This window comes from Arachis hypogaea, chromosome 18 (assembly GCF_003086295.3).
Source record: "Arachis hypogaea cultivar Tifrunner chromosome 18, arahy.Tifrunner.gnm2.J5K5, whole genome shotgun sequence".
Lineage (NCBI taxonomy): Eukaryota > Viridiplantae > Streptophyta > Magnoliopsida > Fabales > Fabaceae > Arachis > Arachis hypogaea.
The window spans coordinates 104846329-104862906 of NC_092053.1; the positions used below are offsets into that span (position 1 = coordinate 104846329).

At 40.0% G+C, this 16578-nt stretch overlaps 1 non-coding gene across 1 annotated transcript; it reads right to left on the reverse strand.

Moving 5' to 3' along the window:
* Nucleotides 1-11858: 11858 nt before the first annotated feature.
* Nucleotides 11859-11965, reverse strand: LOC112773339 (small nucleolar RNA R71). Its single transcript, XR_003187895.1, has one exon. It is a non-coding gene; the product is annotated as a small nucleolar RNA R71 (small nucleolar RNA).
* Nucleotides 11966-16578: the final 4613 nt, after the last annotated feature.

A 16578-nucleotide genomic window follows, 5' to 3' on the forward strand; every position in this document is an offset into this window, starting at 1 on the left:
GCTCATTCTTCACCGTAGTGACTCCAGACTTCTTGGGCACCACTTGTACTGGGCTAACCCATTCACTGTCTGAAATAGGATAGATGATACCTGCTTCCAACAGTTTGGTCACTTCCTTTTTGACAACTTCCAAGATAATGGGATTCAATCTTCTTTGGGGTTGACGGACAGGTTTTGCTCCCTCTTCTAAAAATATTCTGTGCTCACATACTTGAGGGTTGATGCCTACTATGTCTGCCAAACTCCACCCAATTGCTTTCTTATGCCTCCTCAGTACATCAAGCAATTGCTCTTCTTGTTGTGAAGTGAGTTCCCTTGCAATGATAACTGGAAACTTCTGCTCATCTTCAAGATAAGCATATTTGAGATGTGGAGGAAGAGGTTTCAAATCTAACTTTTGATCATGGGTAGGCTCTGGATTGTTTGGAGCTTGTGAAAATGCTGAAGTGCCCTCATTGTCAGTCAAGAGGGTCCCCACACTTGGACCTTGTCCAGTGTGCCTCTCTTCTAATTCTTCCTTGTGAACTTCAGCTACAGTTTCATCTATGACATCACACTGGAAGATAGAATGATCTTCTGGAGGGTTGTTTATGACTCCATTCAGATTGAAGATTACTATTCGGCCATCTATTTCAAAAGAGTATGTTCCTGAAAAAGCATCCAATTTGAATTTTGATGTATTCAGGAATGGTCTTCCAAGTAGGATTGATGAGGGCTTATTTGAGTCATTATGGGGCATCTCCAAGATATAAAAATCAGTGGGAAATGTAAGCCCTTTAAGGTTCACTAAAACATCTTCAGCAACTCCAGCCACTGTAATAATGCTTTTATCTGCTAACACAAAACGAGCTGCCGACCTTTTTAAGGGAGGGAGCCTCAAAATATCATATATAGACAAAGGCATTATACTAACACATGCTCCTAAATCACACATGCAATCATAAATTACTACTCGACCAATAGTACAACTAACTATACAAGGACCTGGGTCACTATACTTTTCAGGTAATCCTCCCATTAAAGAAGATATGGAACTACCTAAAAGAATAGTTTCTAATTCATTAATTTTGTCTTTATGTATACATAAATCTTTTAGAAACTTTGCATATCTAGGTACCTGTTGAATAACATCAAAAAGAGGAACAGTTACCTCAACCTTTTTGAATATTTCTACCATTTTGGGATCGGGTTCCAGCTACTTCCTGGGCTTCCTTGCAAGTTGTGAAAATGGAATGGGAGTGGTGTTTTCTGCAGTGTCTGCGCCTTTTGGTGCTTCCCCCAGTGGTTGGGCTTCTTCTTTTTCAGCTATGTCTTGTATGTCCTCTTCCTCTTCAACATCTTCTATTTTTACTACCTCTTCAGCTGAGGCGTGTTCTGGTGGGCTTGGCTCCTCCTGATTCCTCTCCTGCAGTGTGGTTCCGGACCTGAGGGTGATGGCATTAATGCCTCCCTTTGGATTGGGTAATGGTTGAGAGGGGATTCCAGTGGAGCTCGAAGGTTGGTTATTGGAATTTTTCATTGATCCAATCTGTGAGGCGAGAGCTTGTACTACAGAGGTCAGACCATTTAGAGTGGCACTAAGGTTGTTTTCCATGGCCTGTTGTCTCCTATCAATAGAATGTAGTAACTCATCATTAGGAGATGAAGAAGGATAAGTGATTTGAGAGGGCTGCTGTTGGGTATTCTGTGGTCCTTGGGATTGCCTCAGGTGAGGTGCTCTGTAAGGTTGGTTCTGCTGCCTGTTGTTGATATTATTCCACCTCTGATTTCCCTGATTATCTCTGCCTCCTCTGTTATTGTTGTCCCTCAAATTCTGGTTAGAATTGTCCTGCCATCCATAGTTATGAGTTCCACCTTGATTGTACCCTTGGTTGGGGTGGTCATAGAAGTTATGAGTGGATGCCACCATGTTGTCTTCCTGCTGGAGCTGCGGGCATTCATCAGTATAATGGCTATAATCAGCACAAATTCTGCAAACTCTCTGTGGGACTAACTGTTGACCTTGCTGTGCTGGAGAAGGTTGAGCTTGCTGAATTTGTTGTTGATTCAATTGCATCTGCTTCAGCAAGTTTGTCATTTCACAGATATTCTGAGCTAGAGCAGCAGTCTCTCTACTAGAGGATACTTCTGCAACGACTTTTGAATGGCCTTGTTTCTGCCTGTGGTTCCTAGTGGATTCAGCTAAGTCGCTGATCAATTGCCATGCCTCATTAGTGGTCTTGTACTTCTTCATAGACCCATTGCTAGCACTTTCCAATGTGGTCTTATCTTGGGGCCTCATGCCCTGTGTGATATAGCTGAGTAACACTATCTTGTCAATCCTGTAGTGGGGGCATGCTTCCAGAAGATTATTGAAGCGCTCCCAGTATTCAAAGAGAGTCTCGTTGTCATCTTGAATAACCATGGAAATGTCTTTCCTCAGTTTATCAGTAACTTCAGATGGAAAGAATTTCTCCAAAAACTCTTTTCTGAGCGTATCCCAGTTGGATACATTTGCTAGGGGTTGAGTGTAGTACCACTCTCTTGCTTTTCCCTTAAGAGAAAACGGGAAAGCTTTCAGCAAAATTGAAGTTTCATCAGCACCATCACGCCTGACAGTAGAACAGGCTGCTTGGAAATCTCTCAGGTGCTTGATAGGCTCTTGAGCAGGTAAGCCATGAAACTTGGGCATCAAATTGAGCAGTGCGGTCTTTATTTCAAAATCTGTAGCCACTGCTGGGTGATGCGCTTGAAACGGTTGCATTGTAAAATCAGGGGCTCCTTCCTCCTGGATGGTAACTCTCCTAGCTGCCATGTCTTCTGCACGTGAATCAACCGAATCAGTAGAACGGGAGCTGGTTTCTTCTTCAACTGACGTTTCAGATCCGCCCTCAGAGAGGGCAAACCGACGCCGAGCTCGCCTTATTCGTGAAATTGTCCTTTCAATTTCAGGATCGAATATTGGCAGGCTTGGATCAGGTAGTGAACGCATCATTTGACGAAAGAAACATGCAGCTCATAGTAGCAAAATAAAATAAAATGCAAACAAATAAATTCTAATTAATAACTTTAGCACTCTATTGCAACTCCTCGGCAATGGCGCCAAAAATTGATGCGGGCAGAATTTGGCGAATTAAAAATTGTTAATTTATATGCGTTGCAAGTATAGTTCTTAACTCGCCAGAAATCCGCCTATCAATTTAAAAAGGTGTCACAGAAAATTGAAATTAAAATACTGGGAGTATGAGTCCCAGGTCGTCTCCCAACGAGTTGCAAAAACGTGTGCTATTTTATTAATCAGATGTTTTCAAAATGGTTTGAGTTGAGTAAACAGGAAATTAAATTGGTGAATTTGAATAATGTAAATAAAAGCCTTGACTGGGAGTTGATTAGTTGGAATCCCTATTATTGTTGGAATGCTCTCAGGATTAATTGACAATTAAAGGTTGTCCTGTTTAGTTATCCTTCACTAGGTAAGGGAAAGTCAAACAAGTTGGAATGCTACGTCTGTTCACAAGTTGCAATCCACTTAATAAAAAGGGATTGGTGTTAGTGACTAGAAGGCAATCCAACCATAAACCCGATTACAATTTTTCTTTCAAGCCTTCCAACTCAAGGGTTCCTTTCAATCAATTCCCCATCAAGTTAGGGAACTACTCGCTCATTGTGAATGTAAAATTCATAGTATATAAAAAGGAATTAAAGGAAGACATTGTAAATAAAAATCAAAATAGTCAATTAAAAATGAAAGTGATCCTTGTATTAAATAATCCTAAAAATATTCCAATGGTAAAATTAAACAAAGCAAAGAACATGGAAGAGTAAAGCCAAGTAAAGAAAACGAACTAGAATGACGAAGTCTTGATGAGGTAATAACTTTTCTCAGTGTTCCAATGCCAAAAAGTAAGTGTAAATTAAATCCTAAGAACTATGAATGTATAGAGAGAAAAACCTAGAGGAGGAGCAAACTAGATCTCCAACTAAAAACTGTGTAGAATGAATGTTGTAGTTGGTTTCTGCATGTTCTCTGGCTCTAGTCTGCTGTTCTGGGCCGAAAATTGGGTCAAAATAGGGTCCAAAATTGCCCCCAGCGATTCTGCAAATTATGCAGATCGCGCAGCCACGCGATCGCGTCGCTCATGCGGACGCGTCATTCGCGTTTCGCTTCACCATGCGGGCGCGTCGTCCACGCCTCCGCGTCGCTTGTTCTTTTCCATTCCATGCGGTCGCGTCATCCATGCGGCCGCGTCACTGCGATTTGATCTTCTCCGCACGGTCGCGTCGTCCATGCGGCCGCGTCACTTCTCGCTGGTCATCTCCTCAATTTCTTGTGTTCCTTCCATTTTTGCTAACTTCCTTTCCAATCTCCAACTCATTCTTGCCCTATAAAGCCTGAAACGCTTAACACACAGATCACGGCATCGAATGGAATAAAGGAGAAGTAAAATGCATAATTAAAAGTCTCTAGGAAGCAGTTTTCAATCATGTAATAATTTCAGGAAGGAAATATAAATGCATGCTTTTTTAATGAATAAGTGGGTCAGGATCATGATAAAACCACACAATTAAACACAATATAAACCATAAAATAGTGGTTTATCAATGTAACCACACAATTAGGCTCAAAACTCACATGCTTATGTGTTCTTAGCTCAAAACATGTTCCACAATATATATAATTCAAGCAAGTTCAATGAAAATTTTTTTTAATTCAAATCAATTGGGGTGCCCTATAGATAAAATCCTTCGAAAATTTCATTATTTTGACAAGCATATTATATATGCAACCCAAGAAAATACAACTAAATTTTCTAAAAGACCTAATACTAGAAGACAATAACATGTGAAATTGTTAGGATTAGAAATTTGTCACCAAAAAATAGCAGATTCGGTCGGACGACCTCCCCACACTTAAAAGTTTGCACCGTCCTCAGTGCATTCAGAGATAAGCAAAGGAGTACGGCGACTATACGGATTGCCACCTTCAGCTGGTGGATCAACTGGCTACTGCGTGTTCTTTCTCCTGCTTCTGTTTTTGCTTATGATGACTCACCCATGAAAGATAGAAAATAGCACAGTAGGATGAGAAAATGCAAAAGTAAGGAAGAGTAAATTGTTGGAATGAGGTAACAATCACTAGAATGAAGTGAGTGAATTAGTGTGACATTGAAGAAAAATAGTGTGTGGGTTCTAAGTTGCATGCTGTTTAGAACACACACTAGTATAGAGATCTATGTCACAATTACACAAAAAAGAAGTAAGCATTTCACTCATTCTAGTGTGCTTGAGATACTTCAAAGAAAACTTGTAGGTTAAGACAACCAAACAAGCAATAAAGAAGCATAAAAGCATTCAAGCAATAAATGAGCAATTGTGAAATGGATAAGGTATGGACATAGATTGATGTGCAAGGTAACTTTAATGAACAAAATGAAATATGAAACTTACATATCAATCAATGATACACTTTGAATTTTATTTGCAATACCTAATTGACATAAAAGTGGAAGACATTGGTACTATAGAACTTAGGAAAAAAAAGATAGAAATTAAAATCAATCACATAACAAGAATAGTCCACAAAGCTTAGAAGGCTAAAAAATATGTCACTAGGTAAGCGTACGGTCCAATTTTACAATTCCAAAATCTCAATGGAAGAAATAGGTGACGTAAATAAAGATTAATCATAAACAAGCATCAACTAAAAAAAATGCACTGATAATACACAATTGCCTAACAATAGATAGTGAATTCCAATTACATGATGGCTAACTACAACATGCAATTTAAAAGATTAAAAGTTCTTTGAAGGCAATGTAATAAGTACTTGGTATGCACAAAATTGAGCATGAACAGAGTAATACCAAGCAACAAAATATATCCTCAATAAATAAATCCAACAATGAATATCAACAACGATTATGCTAAAATAGCATCAAGTCAGTAATCAGCAGCAATAAACAGCAAACAAATCAATCATCCAACACCTGTCACCTATAACAAAAATTAAGCCAACTAACTAACTAATTAACATATAGAGATGGTGTTAGATGGTGCATGGTAGTGGTGGATGATGATCGAAGGAAGGAAATATGAGAAGAGAAGAGAAGAAATGGAAAGAAGAGAAGAAAAGAAGGTGGGTGGGACAGGAGTTCCCACGCATAGATTGATAACCCACTATTTTGTGGTTTATCTTGTACTAATTTGAGTGATTTTTATCAACTCTTTAATCACTTATTCATATGATTTGCATGATTTTACAATTCCTTCCCAATTTTGTTCTATGGTTAAAAACTTGCTTCTTAAGCCTTTAAATTGTATATTTTAATTTCCCTTTATACCATTTGATGCCGTGATCCGTGCGTTAATTATTTTAAGGCTATATAGGGCAGGAATGGCTTAGAGGATGGGAAGGAAGCTTGGAAAAATGGAAGGAGTACAAGAAATAAAGGAGACAACCAGCGAGGAGCGACGCGCACACATGGCTCACGCGTGCGCGTGATTTGGAGCTTTCCATGGTGATGCGTGCGCGTACCTGACGTGTACGTGTGACACGCAAAGATGACCATCGACGCGTACGCGTGACTAATGCATACGCGTGACATGCGCTATGTGTAGAAATCGCAAAAAATGCTGGGGGCAATTTTGGGCTGAGTTTGGATCCAGTTTTCGGCCCAGAAACGCAAACTAAAGCCAGGGGACAAGCAGAGACTCAATACACATTGAATCATTCATCCATTCACATAAATTTTAGGTTTAGATGTAGTTTTTAGAGAGAGATGCTCTCTCCTCTCTCTAGGTTTTAGGATTTCTTTTAGTTTTAGGTTTATTTCTTCTCAATTCCAGGTTCAACGTTCCTTGAATTTAGTTTCTCTTCTACTTTTATTTATTCTAGCATTCTAGTTTATTTATTTTCCCAATTTGGTTTATGAACTCTTTGATTTCTTTATTTAATGCAATTTGAGGTATTTTATGTTTATGATTTTAATTAAGCTTTTTACATTCTTAGCTTTGGTTGAGTAATTGGAGACGCTTGAGTTATCAAACTCCTTTGTTGATTGATAATTGAAATTTGCTGGTTGATTTGGATCCCTCTAAGATAGTCTTTCTTTAGGAGTTGACTAGGACTTGACGAATCAAATTGATTCATCCACTTGACTTTCCTTTATAGTTAGAGGTTAACTAAGTGGGAGCAATGAACAATTCTCATCATAATTGATAAGGATAACTAGGATAGGACGTCTAATTTTCATACCTTGCCAAGAATTTTTCTTAGTTATTAATTTAATTTCTTGCAATTTACTTTTTTTGTTCCTTATTCAAAACCCCCAAAATATACTATCTCATAACCAATAATAACTACACCTCCCTGAAATTCCTTGAGAGATGACCCGAGGTTTAAATACTTTGGTTATTATTTTATTGGGTTTGCTTTAGTGACAACCAAATTTTTGTATGAAAGGATTCTTTGTTGGTTTAGAAACTATACTAGCAACAAGGATTTATTGTGAATTCTTTACTAGCAAAAAATCCGTTCATCAAAATGGCGCCGTTGCCGGGGAATTGCAAACATGTGCCTTATTATTGGTTATTGTAAATAATTTTGCTTTTTTGTTTCTTTGTTAGTGTTTCTAGTTTTAGGAGTTTATTTTCATAAATTTTTATTAGTTTTTATTTCTCTTACTACTATAAATTCTCACCCCTTTGGCTATGAGTTTGGTTACAATCATGTTATAAGAAGAGGAGATTACAATGAAAGCTTGGATCAAGGATGGGACAATCAGAGATGGGAGGAGCCACAAGGATTTGATCAACCCACTTGGCAACAACCACCTCCAAGGCACTATCAACAACCATTCTATGATGCTTACCAAGACAATGGTTGTGGTGGACCTCTTCATGAAAATCAACACCCACCACAAAATACTTACGAACCCCCTCCTCAACATAGCTTTGAACTACCATACTCACAAGCCCCCTGCTACCAAACACCACCATATGACCCTAACCCTTATCCACCATACCAACCACCCTATGAACCATATGAGCCATACATAGAGCCACCCCACTTCCAACCCAATTACTCCCAAGAACCACCACCTCTATACCCATCATGTCCATATCCATCAATCCAAGAGCCTTATGATCCTAATCGTATTGTCCAAGAGGAACAGGAGTCAAGGGATCATCTCAAGGAAACAGTGGACCAATTTCATGCAACCCTTCATCAATTGGAGCGAGTGATAAATCGATTCGCTCCCTAACGTTTGGACACTCAAGGAACCCCCATGGCTTCATATGGAGAATCTAATGAAGAACGTAGCATGAAGGAGACACTAGAAACTCCGGTGGATAATGAGGAGCATGACTTTGTACTGGAACAAGTGGAGGAAGCCGAAATTATAGAAGAAGAGGAAGTGGTTAAAGACTTGGGAGATGCAGAACCTCCATCGGAAACTCAAGTCATAGAGCCTCCATCCAAGACGTTTGAATTTGATATTGAGGAGGGTGTACAACTGATGCCAGGGCATTTTGGCCAGTTTCACTGACCTTTTCTTTACTGTTTTTAGGGTAGTTTCATGCATTTTCTTAGGAAATAAGCTAGTTTTGGGTAGATATTCATTTACATCTTGATTCAAGCATACATTGTGCACTTTACATGATTTCATGAGGATTTTGCATGAATTTAATGACAAATTAGATGTTGCATTTCCCATGACTTGGACTAGAACTTTGATGTACTTTATTGCTTGATTTCAGGACAAAGAAAGCAAAGAAGAACCACATTAGTAGCTACGTTAGTTACACTAACGTTAACACTAACGTGGAATGGGAGTAACTTGCAAAGTTAATGAGAAAAGTCATTGCCAATAACGCTCTCGAAGCCATCATTGCCCACGTTAAGAGTCACGTTAACCAAGCTAACGTGAACTCTAACGTGGAAGAAAGGAAATGGAGCCAACGTTAGTGACACTTAACATTATCACTAACGTTGGACCAAGCTCATAAGTGGCCACGTTAGTTGCCACGTTAACTTAGTTAACGTGGCCTCTAACGTTAAGAAGAAAAGGGGAACGCCAACGTTAGTGTCATTCAACTTTCCCACTAACGTTGGCCAAGTCATAAGAAGCCACGTTAACTCCCATGTTAACCTAGTTAACGTGGAAGCTAACGTGAAGAAACTAGGTGGTCGACAACGTTAGTGACACCAAACATTGTCACTAACGTTGGGATGAACACACACTATCCCCAAGAAGCCACGTTAACTCCCACGTTAACCTAGTTAACGTGAAGAAGAAAGGTTGTCGAAAACGTTAGTGACACCAAACATTGTCACTAACGTTGGAAGGAGCCAACACAAGCCACAATGAGCCACGTTAACTCCCACGTTAACTTAGTTAACGTGGAAGCTAACGTGAGGAGAGGGATGATGAGCTAATGTTAGTGACATTCAACTTTGTCACTAACGTTGGAGATGGCTAGCACAGCCACGTTAGGAGCCACGTTAACCTAGTTAACGTGGACTCTAACGTGAGAGCTAAGGGGCACATTGGAACGTTAGTGACAATGTTAAGTATCACTAACGTTCTCGAAGGTTGGCAAGCCTACGTTAAAAGAGCCACGTTAACTAAGTTAACGTGGATTCTAACGTAGGGAAAGAGGAGGCTTCTCAACGTTATTGGGAAAGTTGAGTCCCAATAACGTGCGTGAAGGACAAAGAGGCAACGCTAGTGGCAACGTTTGTGCCACTAACGTTGAGGTTAACGTGGCTCTTACTTGGGTGAGGAACGTTAGTGAAAAATTTGAATGTCACTAACGTTCTCGAACCCATATTTTCACTGAACGTTAACACCACTAACGTCCTGAGCTAAAGTCTCTGCCCACTTCACACTTTCTCTCTACAAGTAAAGCCAAGCCCAATGAAGAAGATAACTGCTTCAAACTCAAGATCCAAAGGCCCAGACCCAAGACTTGAAGAGCCAACTAGAAGAGTAGAAGAGTAGTATATATAGGAGTAGCTTTGAATTATTTTAGGGGGTTGGAAATTATAGGGAGCCTCTGGGCATATAACTACTCTCTGTATTTTTACTTTCTCTGCACTTCTAGTTTCATCATGTATTCTCCATCTTTGTTTTCATTTTCCAGAGCTATGAACAACTAAACCCCTTTCATTGGGTTAGGGAGCTCTGTTGTAATTTGATGGATCAATACTACTTTTCATTATTCTTCTTCTATCTTTTCTCTTGATTTTACTTGAAAGCTTTCAATCTTCATCCAATTGGGTAGTTATCTTGGAAAAGAAGCTATTCAAACTTGGATCTCTTCTGAATCTTGAAAGAGGAATGAAGAGATCAAGCTAGAAATGCTTTCTCATGCGGGACCAAATTGGGTTTGGATGGATATGTGACTATAATCCTCTCAACACTTGATTTGGAAAATGCATGTGGTATAATCAGTGACCATACTTTATCTCTTCTCATGAGCAATTGACCAAGGAATTGGCTATTGATCAAGATTTGAGAGATTGAATTACAAGAAATTATATTTCGATCACTTAAGATTGCCAAGGAGATCAATGAGTGCATTGATTGAGGAAGAGATGAAAATGAAATTGATCCGGAGAATGCAACATCTCCTGAGCCCAATGAACTCCCCATTTCTGATCTTACCCATTCTCTTTAATTTCTGTCATTTACTTTTATGAGCAATTCCCCCATTCCCATTTACAATTCTGCAATTTACTTTCAGTCATTTACTTTCAGTTCTTTTATTTCTAGCATTTATTTTTCTGTTAGTTACTTTCCCGCCATTTAATTTTCTTCAATTCTCAACTCAAATTCTGGACTCGCTCAACTAGAACATTCCTCTAATTAAAATTGCTTGATCAATCAATCCCTGTGGGATTCGACCTCACTCTTTTGTGAGTTTTTACTTGACGACAAATTCGGTACACTTGCCGAAGGAAATTTGTTATGAGACAAGTTTTCCATGCATCAAGTTTATGGTGCCGTTGCCGAGGATTGATTGTGCATCAACAATGATTAAATTGGAGGATCACTAGATTGAGCATTTTATTTTTTGTTTGATTTAATTTTCTGTTTGAGTCATTTACTTTCTGTTTTAGTTAATTTCTTCCCTTCCCCCTACTTTTTCTTTGTTATTTACCATTCATTTCACTAACCCACTAACTGTTTGATATATTGCATCACTCACACTAACAGTAATTCTGACGGATATACTTTCTGCACCTATTCTCTTTGCTTGTACTTGTTGGTTGTATGACAGGGAGAAGAAGCGGAGCTTCAACTTCCTTTGATTTTGAACCTGAGAGAACCTTCCTTAGACTAAGGAGGGAGGTAAGAGAAAAATGTGTAGTTGGTGCTGAAGAAGAGGAGGAACACTTTGAGGAATACTTTGAACCAAACATGGAAGAAAACATGGAAAACTATCGTGAAGAAGAAGCTCACAACCATGGCAGAAGAGGACGAGCAAATCATGCTAGGGAGGATAGAAGAGTTTTAGGCTCTTACATCAATCCAAACCCAGGAAACTGTGGAAGTAGCATTCAAAAGCCAACCATCCATGCCAGCAATTTTGAACTAAAACCACAGCTCATCACCCTTGTTCAGAACAACTGTTCGTTCGGAGGAAGTGTCCAAGAAGACCCCAATCAACATCTAACCACCTTCCTGAGAATATGTGACACAGTGAAGTCTAATGGTGTTCATCTTGACGCCTATAGACTGCTCTTATTTCCATTCTCACTCAAGGATAAGGCAGCCAAGTGGCTGGAGTCTTTCCCAAAGGAGAACTTGACAACTTGGGAAGATGTGGGAAACAAATTTTTAGCAAGATTTTACCCCCCTCAACGAATCAATAGGCTGAGAGCTGAGGTCCAAACTTTTAGGCAACAAGATGGTGAGACTCTGTATGAAGCATGGGAGAGGTTTAAGGACCTAACAAGGAGGTGTCCACCAGATATGTTCAATGGATGGGTGCAGCTGCACATTTTCTATGAAGGGCTCTCCTATGAGTCAAAGAAGGCAGTAGACCATTCATCCGGAGGATCTTTGAACAAGAAAAAGACCATTGAGGAAGCCATAGATGTCATTGAAACTGTAGCAGAGAATGACTACTTCTATGCTTCCGAAAGAGGGAACACGAGAGGAGTGATAGAGCTAAACAATGTAGATGCTCTGCTGGCCCAAAACAAGCTCATTACCTAGCAGCTGGCTGACCTCACCAAGAAGATGGAGAGAAACCAAGTAGCAGCAATCTCCACTTCATCAACAACCCAAGAAGGAGTGAATGAAGAAGTAGAGGGAAGTCAGGAGCAAGTCAACTACATTGGAAATTCACCTAGGCAAAACCATGATCCATACTCCAAGACCTACAACCCTGGATGGAGGAATCACCCAAACTTTGGGTGGGGAAATCAACAAGACCAAAGCCTTGATCAAAGACGCCCAAATCCCAACAATGCAAGCCACCAACACTTCACATCTAGACCATATCAACACCCCAATAACAACACCTCTCCACATCCACATCAAAACCAAAATAACTTACCTCATCCTTCCACCTCTAATTACAATCTACAATCATTTGATGACAGACTCTCAAGGATTGAGAACCTACTTGAAGGCATAGGCAAGGAGATTCAAGACAACAAGGTGTTCAAGGAGGAAGTGCGAGCTAGTTTCAAGAACCAGGGAGACACAATCAAGAGGTTGGAATCTCAAGTGGGGTATCTCTCTGAACAAATTCCCAAACCCACAGATGGATTCCCAAGTGACACAGAGAAGAATCCGAGAGGTGAAACAAAGAAAGTAAGATGGGAAGATTGCAAGATGGTCACTATAAGTGATAAGGAGACTGAGGACAAGCCAAGCAAGCTGTCAGAATAACCTAAAGATACCTCAGTAGAGAAGAAGGAAAAAGATCATCAAGAACCAGAAAGCACTCTGCGATTTGGGAGTAAGCATCAACTTAATGCCCTTATCCCTGGTGAAGAGGCTGCAGATCAATGAGATATTTCCCACAGATGTAGTCATCAGGCTGGCTGACAAAACTCAAAAATAAGCAATAGGTGTGGTGGAAAATGTGTTGTTAAAGGTTGGGAAATACTTTCTTCCCACAGACTTTGTCATCTTGGACATGGAAGAGAGTCACACGCACCCAATCATATTGGGAAGACCATTCTTAGCTACAGCCAGAGCACTCATAGATGTGGAGCGAGGGGAGCTAATATTGAGGATCCATGATGAACGACTCAGTTTTAATGTCTTCAAACACTCACAAGAAGCAGACCAAGAAAACAAAGAACCAAGCAAAGATCATAATGAGATGCTGACAGAGGAAGCAAGCACTGAAGCACAACCAGCCCATCTGGGAAAGCCCTTGGTTGATGAACAAGGAAATAAGCAGTTGTCACAACTCAAGGAAAAGCTGGAGGAACCTAAACCACTAGAGACATGTGAAGACAACAACGAAATTCCCTTAGAAGAAGAAGTCACCAAGAGCAAGGCAACATCAAAGGGGACAAAGAAGAAGGTACCAAGGCGGTGGAGGAACAAGAAGATCCCTACAGAAGACTTCTCTCCAGGAGATAAACTGATCTCAGCTTACTTCCCAGATATTTCCCCTAATCTCCCCACTGTACCATCTCAGTTACCTAAGGTCTTTACTATCAACAGAGTTCTCTCCTTGGAACATGTAGAGATCATTGACACAACCAATGGATATAAGTCTAAGGCAAGAGGGGAGGACTTGAAGCATTATCAACCTCCCTGATGAAGGAGAAATGTCAAGCTAGTGACGCTAAAGAAGCGCTTCATGGGAGGCAACCCATGTTTTATTAGCTTTTACTAGTGAATAAGTCAATATTCATGAATTCCAACCTAAACTTGACAAACACTTGGTGAAATCCTTATATTGCATTATATAGTGAAGAATAAGTTTGGTGTTCAAAGCGTGCCAAGAAAGCATGAATGCAACTGAAAGCATGCTAGTCTTGGAGCTTTGAACAGAACTTTTCATCACAGTGCTCCAAACTAAGTTTGGTGTCACCCCATGGTGCCACCAATGTGCATATAAGGATACACAGTTAGTTAGTTAGTTGGAGTTCATGAATAAACAATCTAATCTTTTCTTTCCTTTATTATTCTAGCCGTAAAATTTAAATTGATTTTTTATGATATTAATTCTTACTTTTCTTATTTGATCTTTATAGGGAAAAGGAGAGGAGCATTGAAGGAGATTGATTGGATAATTAAAGGAGAAAAGTTCGGCCACTTCATGAAGAGAAACTACACACTTGTCTCAAGAAGGAATGCATTGGAAAATGTTGCCATGCAACATTGAAGAAAGGAAACTCTTGAAGACCGAACCAATAACCCTCACTAAATGATGATCCTTGTCCTTTCTCCATGCACAACCCCAACCGTCCATCAAGCAACCATTCCATCAATCCACACCCTCCATTCACTCACAATCTCCCTATATAAGTGAGTCCTAGTGCACACTTACCCCTCACACTCAAATTCCCACTCTCCATACTCCACACTTTCGGCGTCCAAAACCTATTCATCACACCCCATCCTAACCAACCAAATTCTTCATCCATCCTTACCTTCAAATCCCCTCACACAGCAACTTAAATTCATGGCATCATCAAGCTCCAAGTGGCAAAAAAGGAAGGAACCAATGGAGAGCATTCCTTTCGATGAGAAGAGATTCAAAACTGCCTTCCATGAATGAGAATTTGAGCGGATCAAGCTCAAAAAGATATTGTCCGAGTTAACCTTCCAATTCAATGAAGACGAATGCCCACAGATTCGGGAGAAAATTGAAAAAAGAGGGTGGCAAAGGCTCACTAATCCAGAGGGAAAGATCAATGGAAACCTCATCAAAGAGTTCTACGCAAATGTGGTGAGAAAAGACAAAACCAGGGCCCCAACCTTTAAAAGTTACGTAAGAGGAAAGGAGGTGGACTTCAGCCCAAACGCTATAACAAGAGCTCTTCACCTGAAATCACCGCATTTTGATGAGCCCAGTTATCATGCAAGGATAAGTAAAAGCCAAGACAATGATGAGCTCACTGAGATCGTGATTGACATCTATGTTATAGCAGCTGACTGGGAGAGGTATGGAGATGGGAGACCCCGGTTCATCAAAAGGGGAGACCTTAGCCCGGAAGCCAAGGGGTGGTTTGAACTTGTGAGGAGGCCTATCCTCCCCACTGCAAATAATTCAGAGGTCAATATTAATCTAGCAACTATGGTACATTGCCTAGTACAAGGTGGAGAAATCAATGTGCATGAACTTATAGCTGAAGGAATTCAAGATTCAGCTGAGAAGCTTGAATCAGGTGCCAGACTTTGGTACCCCAGCACCATTTTCAGATTATGCAAAAAGGCCAAGGTGGTCTTTGAGGATAGCAATCCGGACTGGGTGAACCCTGGGAGGCTAATGACAATCCAGCGTATGGTCTATACTACACCTGCTCAGCAACAAAGGAGGCCACAAATAGGGAAACTAAAAGCAAAAGAAGGAGCTCACCAAGAGGAGTCTCATCAGGAAGAATATCAACAAGAAGAACATCCTTACCCAGCTGACTTGAACATGAATCACCTTCTAAAAGCCATTAAAGATTTGGGGATGAGACATATGGAAGGACAAGAGCAAATACTAAACCTTCAGTCCAACTGGATGAGCCAACAAGAAGAGTGGCAGAAACAACAAATAGAGCAGCAACAGGAACAATACTCCCAGCTCACTCAAGCCATCCACCAAGTTACTGAGAGGCAAGAACATCAAGATAAGCATTTGCAGGAACTCAATCAGCGGCAAATAGCTCAGATGAAAGCATTCAATGAATTCACTGTACTTAATGAAGGACAGCAACTACATAGGGAAGAGTTCAACATAAACACTCAAGCCAAGTTGAACTACATGTCTAGTAATATGCATCATCTGTACTATGCCATCCCTACATATGATGAGGTCCAAAAAGATTTTGTAGAACAAGAAGAGAGGAAGGTGAAATAGGAGAAGGAAACACTCAAGAAGAAGATGGAAGATGGTGGTTTCTGGAAGAAGCTGATTGGAAAAAGCAAAGGAAATGGGAGTACAAGCAATCAAGAGGGACACAAGGAGGACAAGCAAGGAGGAGAGCATGGGCAACCACATGAGTAAAAGGTGGTGGAGTTCCTTCTTTGGTCCATCTTTCTCTATGCTCTAAATAAGGAAGATCTTGTATGAAATAGAACTTGCTTCCATGTTAGTTTAAATTTTTTAAATTTTGTCTTTTAAGTTTTTGTTGAAAAAGGTCTATGTTTACTAGTCTTTATGTCACTACATCCTCTCTTTACTTACTTGTATACTTGTCCCTTTGAATCAAATGAAAAAGAGAATGAGTGTTTCAAAAGACCAGAGAGGAGTTCATACTATGGAGTAGGTTCATGAGTTTATGGTATAGTCATAAGTTAGCTAAGTTGGTTCAACCACAAAGTGGGAGGACAACTATCTGTCATGAATACTATGCTTGAGACACACCCCATGAGACTAGCTAAATAAGAAGATCCTAATAAGAAAAAG